Source organism: Amphiura filiformis, chromosome 4 (genome assembly GCF_039555335.1).
Source record: "Amphiura filiformis chromosome 4, Afil_fr2py, whole genome shotgun sequence".
In the NCBI taxonomy this organism is placed as follows: domain Eukaryota; kingdom Metazoa; phylum Echinodermata; class Ophiuroidea; order Amphilepidida; family Amphiuridae; genus Amphiura; species Amphiura filiformis.
Window position 1 is genome coordinate 20,914,230 of NC_092631.1, and position 10,816 is coordinate 20,925,045.

The following is a 10,816-nucleotide window of genomic DNA, read 5'->3' on the forward strand; positions in this document are numbered from 1 at the left end:
GAATTCTTTGTACACACTTTTTGCCAAAGCTCACTTCCATTCGCAAGATGCTGTGAACTACCAAATCGCACGCGCAACAGTTTAAAATAGTTGCTAACCTTAACATGACAATAAGCCCTTCCTGGTATAATTTGGATTAAAATATGACAATTTCATATCTGTAGGCCTATGATGGCAAAAAGTAACAAAATCAAAATTTTAAAGCGCTATCGCCCATATCGTGTTTCTTTGGTCATCTCGATATTTAAACCCATAAGGCTAATGGAACTCGATTGTTAGTTTCCTATTGACCTCCCGCATCACTTTTTCAATTTGACCAAAACTTTCATTATTTTCATAAAAAAGTCAATGATCTGAAAATTGAAATGGAAATAATCAAAATTGAAACTCTCAAAATGTCTGACATCCCCTGCTGATCATAATCAGCAGTTTTTCTTAGTTGTAGGGGTAGAGGTTGTAGTAAATAATGGAAATTTAAGGATTACCTCATCATGTTTCTAATGATTACAAAAATTGCAAATTTCTTTTCATTTTAATGAAAATAAATTCAAATCTTTTCTCAATCTGTTGCAAAATGTCTGTAAAGATGATCTAAGCATTAATACCGGTTTTGAGATGGTCTTTCATCAACAATATATACTTTGGTACTGGTGGGGAACCTAAATTTGGATAAAGCTGTTCATAAAATCATTGATTTTGTTGACATAATGGATAATGAAAAGAGACCGAATAATGAATAATGAAATAGCGACCTCGTCCTTTTTTTCAAACATCCAATCGGAAACTAATAATCGAGTTCCATTGGCCTAATGTACGATTTCTGTCATATTTTAACTTTGTTATTCTTTACCCAAAATGCTGAAATAATATTAGTAATACATGCCGAGAAGGGTTTCTGTCTATTTCAAGCTGAAATAACAAGGTAAAGTGAAAGAACCCCCACTGGTTATTTGTGGCAGTTTAACATTACATGGCGTTCATATGACTAGAAGTCTAAATTACTCTGTATACCTACAAACACAACAAATTTGAATGATTCCATATCAAGTTGCGGCATGTGTAAACGTTATAAAACAAATAAATATGGCAAAAATGATCAGGTTTGAAAAAAATAACCAATTTCATATTATAAAATCGTATACTATTGGCTTTACAAGTAAAATTACACGATAATAATTATTAAAATTATTATTATTTGAACTCCCAGGTTTGGACCACTTTGTTTCTAGTTGGTTACCGGTACCAGTTATCATAATCATCATTTTTTTAATTTTAATAATTTTTAATGATCATTTTTAGCATTGTTTGACAAATCTGCCAACCTTCTGCCACCACGCCCATCATAATGCATTATCCCCCTATTGGCACGATTGGAGAGGTAACCATGGCAATTATAAGCAATGAAAAATGTCGCATGATGGCGCTATGAGAGTTATAATGTAATATCCTGCAGATGGTGCAGGTACAGGCTCATTTTTTCCCAGTCTTTTTCTTTTTAAAAATCATGTAAATACAAAATGAAATAGGAAGTACCATGTGTGCAAGGTACTTTAATTTTGTTGTAATTAATGAATCTAAAAAGCTCGTAAGTCAATTTTGATACAAAAAAACCAACAAAAAAACCAAAAAAAAAATAAATAAAATAAAATAAAATAAAAAAGAAGCAAAAACAACGACTTGAAAACAAACAAAAGAAAACAACAACAACAACAACAACAAAAACCTGTTCTATAACTGAGAACAGTGTAAATGAATTGCATTTTTCCCCCTCGTATCGAATGTTTGTTTTTGTTCTTGCCAATCAAAATAATCCACTTTTTTGCCTGAAACAGCCAATTTTACATACACACAGCCAAAACAAACAAACAAACAAACAAACAAACAGACAAACAAACAAAAAGACAAAACAAAAAACAAAAAAACAACAACAAAAAACCAAGTTCCACAAGTTCACCGGGGTATTTCGGGGCTGTAGAACAGGGTTTATTTTTCATCACATAAACAAACAACAAAAGCAACCAAAATAAAAACAAAGAAAAAGAAAAAAAAAGGCAACTATAACCACCGCATGTAGGGCCTACCCCCCAAAAAAGTTGTAATCTGGGTGTAAATTCTTGTAGTTAAGGGCTCGGATAGCAACGTTTACACAGTATTGTGGCACCTAAGAGCATCCCGGGAAGAGCATACAGACACACCAAATTGCCATCTGATATCAAATAATTTTGAATTTTGAAAAGTACACATTTTATTGCAAATTATTAAAAAATGATATTATCGACATTCTAAACAGTCCTCGAAGTAAACTTTATAATTCTAATGATATGCACTTACATAGACCCCTATATATAAAAAAGTGTATCTGGAATTAAGGAAAGACCGGTGGGTCTCTTCAAAAACATTTTGTACGGGGATGTGCCACGGAGACTTTCGAATGCAGACTTTCTCTATAGGTCTACCAACTCTTTACTGTTTTTGCTATATCAGTACTATACCAAAAATCACCAAAATTTGCCCCAGTGGGGCGCTTTTAAGGGCATTTGGTCTTTACTGAAAATCCACCCATCGATATACCAAAATCGCTGAAAAGGTACCCCAAAACCGCGATACATCCCCGTATACCTTCAAACCAGGGAGAGAACCCCCGGGGGAAAGACCGTCCATCATATGAACATTTTGACCTTTCGTATTGAAGATATACATGAATTTTCATAAAAGATCTAAAATTTTCAGGTCTATTTTTCCTCAATTGTTTTTAGAAAAGTGGGGGGATGAGGTTGTGGATCTAGAAATGTCCCTTTCAACTTTGACCAATATTTTATCTTGTTACAAACGTAATCAATCACCCCCCTTCGTTTATAGGAGGTCATCGAACTTGGTTTGTTACCTAAACGGGAGGGCTGGGGGTTAGGACAGTATTTTTTATGGGACATGAGAGCACATCAGACATATCGAATTGCATTCTGAATACGAAGAATGCCCTGCTAGTATCAAATAATTTTGATTTTTTGAAATTCGCAATGTAATACACATTTTATGGCAAAAGATTAAAAATTGATATTTTGATATTTCACAGTCCTCGAAGTAAACTTTATAAATCTAATGATATGTACTTAAAGTGTATGTAGCTGGGATGAAAAGCCGACGATCAATTGAAAATCTGACCTTGCGTATTGAAGATATTGATTTTTTCCCAAAACTGAGACCTTTTGGGGGGATCCATATCTTCAATACGAATAGTCAACATTTTCAATTGGTCGTCGGCTTTTCATCCCAGCTACATAGAGCCCTTAAGTCAATTTAGATATAAACGAAAATAATACAATCAAGCAACAAAAAATATATTAAAAAAAGAAAGAAGACAAAATAAAATAAAAAAGGACAAATAATCACCCCAAAACAAGTTGTAATCTGGGTGTAAATTCTCCTTGGTTAACATAAACTTAATAAATGATATAAAAGTATTAGAACATTTAGTGGATATAAAAATTGTTTGTTATCTATCGTAGATGGTATTGGATAAACAACTTACATTGTTTGTTATCTACTGTAGATAGCAATGGATACACAAATTACATTGTTTGTTATCTACCGTAAGTAGCAGTGGATATACAAATTACATTGCTTGTTATCTACCGTAGATAGCAATGGATATGCAAATTACATTGCTTGTTATCGACCCTAGATAGCAATGGATATACAAATTACATTGTTTGTTATCTACCGTAGATAACAATGGATACACAAATTACATTGTTTGTTATCTATTGTAGATAGCAATGGGTATGCAAATTACATTGTTTGTTATCTACCGTAGATAACAGTGAATATACAAATTACTTTGTTTGTTATCTACCGTAGATAGCAATGGATATACTAATTACATTGTTTGTTATCGACCCTAGATAGCAATGGATACACAAATTACATTGTTTGTTATCTACCCTAGATAGCAGTGAATATACAAATTACATTGCTTGTTATCTACCGTAGATAGCAATGGATATGCAAATTACATTGCTTGTTATCGACCCTAGATAGCAATGGATATACAAATTACATTCGTTGAATAGATTCATCAGGTTTGTTCAATAAATAAACATTTTGGATTTTTTGCTTTTCGAAACCAAGTGAAATTTAACTCACTACAATATTTCGTCCTATGCGTCGGAGGACTTCATCAGGTATGACTGATTTTGGTCATCTGATCCACTTTCCCGGCAAACAAGTTTGAGTGGTTTCCGGTATTCCTTAGTCTCTTTTGCAGACTTCAAAAGTGGATCGTAGACATGACTCAAGAGGTAGGTGCCCTCCTCCCTGTTTAGGGTGTTGGTGCCCCGTCTTCTAATCTCCATTGCTTCTCTGACTTCTCTTGATCTTTTGTCGTGCTCCCGTCCAAGTATCTTTGATTCTTCCCAATCTATAACGTGGTTTGCCCTTGCTACGTGATCTGATATGGCTGATTTGGTCTGTTCCATTTCCGATGTCCTGCGTTCTGAGCGAGTGAACTTTTTTTCATTGGCCTTTTTGACTTCCGCTTTATGTTCAGCAAGTCTAGTGCCGAACATCCGTGAGGTTTCACCGACATAGGAGAGATGACAGTTTTTGCAGCCGATTTCATAAATGCAATTGCCGGTTTTTTCCTTTTCACGTTTGTCTTTTGGGTGGACTAGTATTTGTCTGAGAGTGCGGTGGGGTTTCATTGCCGTGTCAACTTTGTGTTTTTTATATACTCTTTGGATACGTTCCGAAAGGCCGCTGACATAAGGAATGACCACCATGCCTTTGCTTTTTTCCTCGGCGGTCTTACTTTTCTTTGATCTCAGTTTTTCAGCATCTTTGGTTTTATTATGCATTTGATTTTTTACTTTATCCATGGCCCAATCCGGGTAGCCACAATTTTTCAAGGCGGCACGCACTCGCTCTTCTTCTTTGATTCTATCTTCCGTTTCCGTTACAACGGAGTTCATGCGGTCAAACAGGGTTCTTATTACACCCATTTTTTGGTGGAGAGGGTGTTCCGATTTGAAATTCAGATACTGGTCTGTATGAGTTGGTTTGCGATATACTAAAAGCTTGATAGATCCATCTGGCTTTCTGACAATCAAAGTATCTAAAAATGGGATTTGGCCATTTTTTTCCTCTTCAAAGGTAAATTTGATACTCTCAGTTTCGTCGACAGAATTCAGATGGTCAGTTAGGTTTTGTACTTGACCCTCTTGAATTATTTCGAGCACGTCGTCGACATAGCGCCGCCAATACCGTGGCTTAAACTCTAAAGGGGCCGTCGCGATGGCCTGTTGCTCCAAAAATTCCATGAAAAAATTAGCAATGATGGGGCTAACTGGGCTGCCCATCGCGGCGCCAAAACGTTGTCTGTAGATGGTGCCCCGGAATTCAAAATAGGTTGTTGTCAAAATGAATTCGAGAAGCTCGATTATGTCGTCGACCTCAAGTTTAGTGCGCTTTTTTAAGTCTTTGTCCTCAATCAATCTTTGCTTAATTATGCCGAGAGCTTCTTTGATTGGTGTATTGGTAAAGAGTGAAACAACATCATGGGAATTAAAAATTTCATGATCTTCAATGAAAACACCACTGAGTTCTTCTGCAAGGTCTTTGGAATTTTTTACATGATGCTCAGTGTTCCCGATGAGAGGATTGAGTAGGTCGGCTAGCGCTTTAGATGTTTCATATCCGAGGGAGTCTGTGTAATCTACGATAGGTCTTACTGGATTGCCCTGCTTGTGAATTTTTGTCGTACAATACAGTCTTGGGGTATTAGCTGTGGTGGGGTATAGCAGCCTATACTGAGCATGATCAATTTTGTTTTCCTTTTGGAGTCTAGAGAGGATAGCAATTAAATTGCGCTTGTACTTTGGTGTAGGGTCGGCTTTTAAAGTTTCATATGTCTTTTCATCTTTTAACATTTCGTGTACTTTCTCCTCGTAATTCTCTTTGTCAAGTACCACTGTTGATCTACCTTTATCTGCGCCCATAATCAGGATGGAATCATTTTTCTTTAATGAATTAATAGCCGCCCTCTCCTCTTTGGATATGTTTGACTGGGGAGGCTTGGCATTTCGTAGCACACCAACAACTTCAGCTCTCAAAGCTGGCCTCGCTTCACTCGCTCAGAACGCAGGACATCGGAAATGGAACAGACCAAATCAGCCATATCAGATCACGTAGCAAGGGCAAACCACGTTATAGATTGGGAAGAATCAAAGATACTTGGACGGGAGCACGACAAAAGATCAAGAGAAGTCAGAGAAGCAATGGAGATTAGAAGACGGGGCACCAACACCCTAAACAGGGAGGAGGGCACCTACCTCTTGAGTCATGTCTACGATCCACTTTTGAAGTCTGCAAAAGAGACTAAGGAATACCGGAAACCACTCAAACTTGTTTGCCGGGAAAGTGGATCAGATGACCAAAATCAGTCATACCTGATGAAGTCCTCCGACGCATAGGACGAAATATTGTAGTGAGTTAAATTTCACTTGGTTTCGAAAAGCAAAAAATCCAAAATGTTTACAAATTACATTGTTTGTTATCTACCGTAGATAACAATGGATACACAATTTACATTGTTTGTTATCTATTGTAGATAGCAATGGGTATGCAAATTACATTGTTTGTTATCTACCGTAGATAACAGTGAATATACAAATTACTTTGTTTGTTATCTACCGTAGATAGCAATGGATATACTAATTACATTGTTTGTTATCGACCATAGATAGCAATGGATACACAAATTACATTGTTTGTTATCTACCCTAGATATCAGTGGATATGCAAATTACATTGTTTGTTATCTAAAGTAGATAGCAATGGATATACAAATTATATTGTTTGTTATCTACCGTAGATAGCAGTGGATATGCAAATTACATTGTTTGTTATCAACCGTAGATATCAGTGGATATACAAATTACGTTGTTTGTTATCTACCGTAGATAGCAATGGATATACAAATTACATTGATGTTATCTACCGTAGATTGCAGTGGATATACAAATTACATTGTTTGTTATCAACCGTAGATAGCAGTGAATATACAAATTACATTGATGTTATCTACCGTAGATAGCAATGGATATACAAATTACATTGCTTGTTATCTACCGTAGATATCAGTGAATATACAAATTACATTGTTTGTTATCTATTGTAGATAGCAGTGGATATACAAATTACATTGTTTGTTATCTACCGTAGATAGCAGTGGATATACAAATTACATTGCTTGTTATCTACCGTAGATAGCAGTGGATATACAAATTACATTGTTTGTTATCTACCGTAGATAGCAGTGAATATACAAATTACATTGTTTGTTATCTACCGTAGATAGCAATGGATACACAAATTACATTGTTTGTTATCTACCTAAATAGCAGTAGATATACCGTAAGTAGCAGTGGATATACAAATTACATTGTTTGTTATTTACCGCAGATAACAGTGGATATATAAATTACATTGCTTGTTATCTACCGTAGATAGCAATGGATATACAAATTACATTGATGTTATCTACCGTAGATTGCAGTGGATATACAAATTACATTGTTTGTTATCTGCCGTAGATAGCAGTGAATATACAAATTACATTGCTTGCTATCTACCGTAGATAGCAATGGATATACAAATTACATTGTTTGTTATCTGCCGTAGATAGCAGTGAATATACAAATTACATTGTTTGTTATCTGCCGTAGATAGCAGTGAATATACAAATTACATTGTTTGTTATCTGCCGTATATAGCAGTGGATATATAAATTACATTGTTTGTTATCTGCCGTAGATAGCAGTGAATATACAAATTACATTGTTTGTTATCTGCCGTAGATAGCAGTGAATATACAAATTACATTGTTTGTTATCTGCCGTATACAGCAGTGGATATATAAATTACATTGTTTGTTATCTACCGTAGATAGCAGTGAATATACAAATTACATTGTTTGTTATCTACCGTAGATAGCAATGGATACACAAATTACATTGTTTGTTATCTACCTAAATAGCAGTAGATATACCGTAAGTAGCAGTGGATATACAAATTACATTGTTTGTTATTTACCGCAGATAACAGTGGATATATAAATTACATTGCTTGTTATCTACCGTAGATAGCAATGGATATACAAATTACATTGATGTTATCTACCGTAGATTGCAGTGGATATACAAATTACATTGTTTGTTATCTGCCGTAGATAGCAGTGAATATACAAATTACATTGTTTGTTATCTACCGTAGATAGCAATGGATACACAAATTACATTGTTTGTTATCTACCCTAGATAGCAGTAGATATGCCGTAAGTAGCAGTGGATATACAAATTACATTGTTTGTTATTTACCGCAGATAACAGTGGATATACAATTTACATTGCTTGTTATCTACCGTAGATAGCAATGGATATACAAATTATATTGATGTTATCTACCGTAGATTGCAGTGGATATACAAATTACATTGTTTGTTATCAACCGTAGATAGCAGTGAATATACAAATTACATTGATGTTATCTACCGTAGATTGCAGTGGATATACAAATTACATTGTTTGTTATCAACCGTAGATAGCAGTGAATATACAAATTACATTGATGTTATCTACCGTAGATAGCAATGGATATATAAATTACATTGCTTGTTATCAACCGTAGATAGCAATGGATATACAAATTACATTGTTTGTTATCTACCGTAGATAGCAATGGATATACAAATTACATTGATGTTATCTACCGTAGATTGCAGTGGATATGCAAATTACATTGTTTGTTATCTACCGTAGATAGCAGTGAATATACAAATTACATTGTTTGTTATCTACCGTAGATAGCAATGGATATACAAATTACATTGATGTTATCTACCGTAGATTGCAGTGGATATGCAAATTACATTGTTTGTTATCTACCGTAGATAGCAGTGAATATACAAATTACATTGTTTGTTATCTACCGTAGATAGCAATGGATATACAAATTACATTGATGTTATCTACCTAGATACATACATACATACATACATACATACATACATACATACATACATACATACATACATAAAGGTATTTATATAGCGCCTTTAAATTTATCAAAGCGCTGAACAAGGAGAGAAAGGATGGGGAAAAAAAGAAACACAGTAGCAGTAGATATACCGTAAGTAGCAGTGGATATACAAATTACACTGTTTGTTATTTACCGGAGATAACAGTGGATATACAAATTATATTGTTTGTTATCTGCCGTAGATAGCAGTGAATATGCAAATTATATTGTTTGTTATCTGCCGTAGATAGCAGTGAATATGCAAATTACATTGTTTGTTATCTACCGTAGATAGCAGTGAATATACAAATTACATTGCTTGTTATCTACCGTAGATTGCAGTGGATATACAAATTACATTGTTTGTTATCTACCGTAGATAGCAGTGAATATACAAATTACATTGCTTGTTATCTACCGTAGATAGCAGTGGATATACAAATTACATTGCTTGTTATCTACCGTAGATAGCAATGGATATGCAAATTACATTGTTTGTTATCTACCGTAGATAGCAATGGATACACAAATTACATTGTTTGTTATCTACCCTAGATAGCAGTAGATATGCCTTAAGTAGCAGTGAATATACAAATTACATTGTTTGTTATTTACCGCAGATAACAGTGGATATGCAAATTACATTGCTTGTTATCTACCGTAGATAGCAGTGGATATACAAATTACATTGTTTGTTATCTACCCTAGATAGCAGTAGATATACCGTAATTAGCAGTGGATATACAAATTACATTGTTTGTTATTTACCGCAGATAACAGTGGATATACAAATTACATTGCTTGTTATCTACCGTAGATAGCAGTGGATATCTACAGTAGACAGCAATTGATATATAAACTACATTGTTTGTTATTTACCGTAGATAGCAGTAGATATACAAATTACATTGTTTGTTATCTATCGTAGATAGCAGTGGATATACAAATTACATTGTTTGTTATCTCTAGTAGATAGCAATGGATATATAAATTACGTTTTTGTTATCTACAGTAGACAGCAATGGATATATAAGTTACATTGTTTGTTATCTACCGCAGATAACAGTGGATATACAAATTGCATTGTCTGTTATCTACAGTACACAGCAATGGATATACAAATTACATTGATGTTATCAACCGTAGATTGCAGTGGATATACAAATTACATTGTTTGTTATCTACCGTAGATAGCAGTGGATATATAAATTACATTGTTTGTTATCTACCGTAGATAACAATGGATATACAAATTCCATAATTTGTTATCTACCGTAGATAGCAGTGGATATACAAATTACATTGTTTGTTATCTACCGTAGATACAAATAGATATTGTTACGAGTCGTTAATTACTCAAGGCCAAAACACCTTTTACCCAAATTCACTTCAGAATGCACAACAAAACACACTGTTTGATTAAGTTAACAATATCTGAATCTTTAATGAAAAGTAAAGTATGAATTAACAATAATTCTTCAAACATATAAGTGCATACAATCACTTAGAATCAATAAAATGCGCTGTTCAGGAACGTTGCTTAACCAGCAGCCTTCTTGTTGTTGTTTATTACAAAGTTCTGTTGCACTCAATGTTTCTGGACTACTGGTGGAAATCCCGATTCATTTGTCCTGCGAAAATCACTGTTCAGCGATATCCACTGTTGACTTGAATATATCCTTTGCGTGCAAATCCTGATAGAGATAACAATTTCCGAAACGGTGCTCTTTTCACCATTCACACA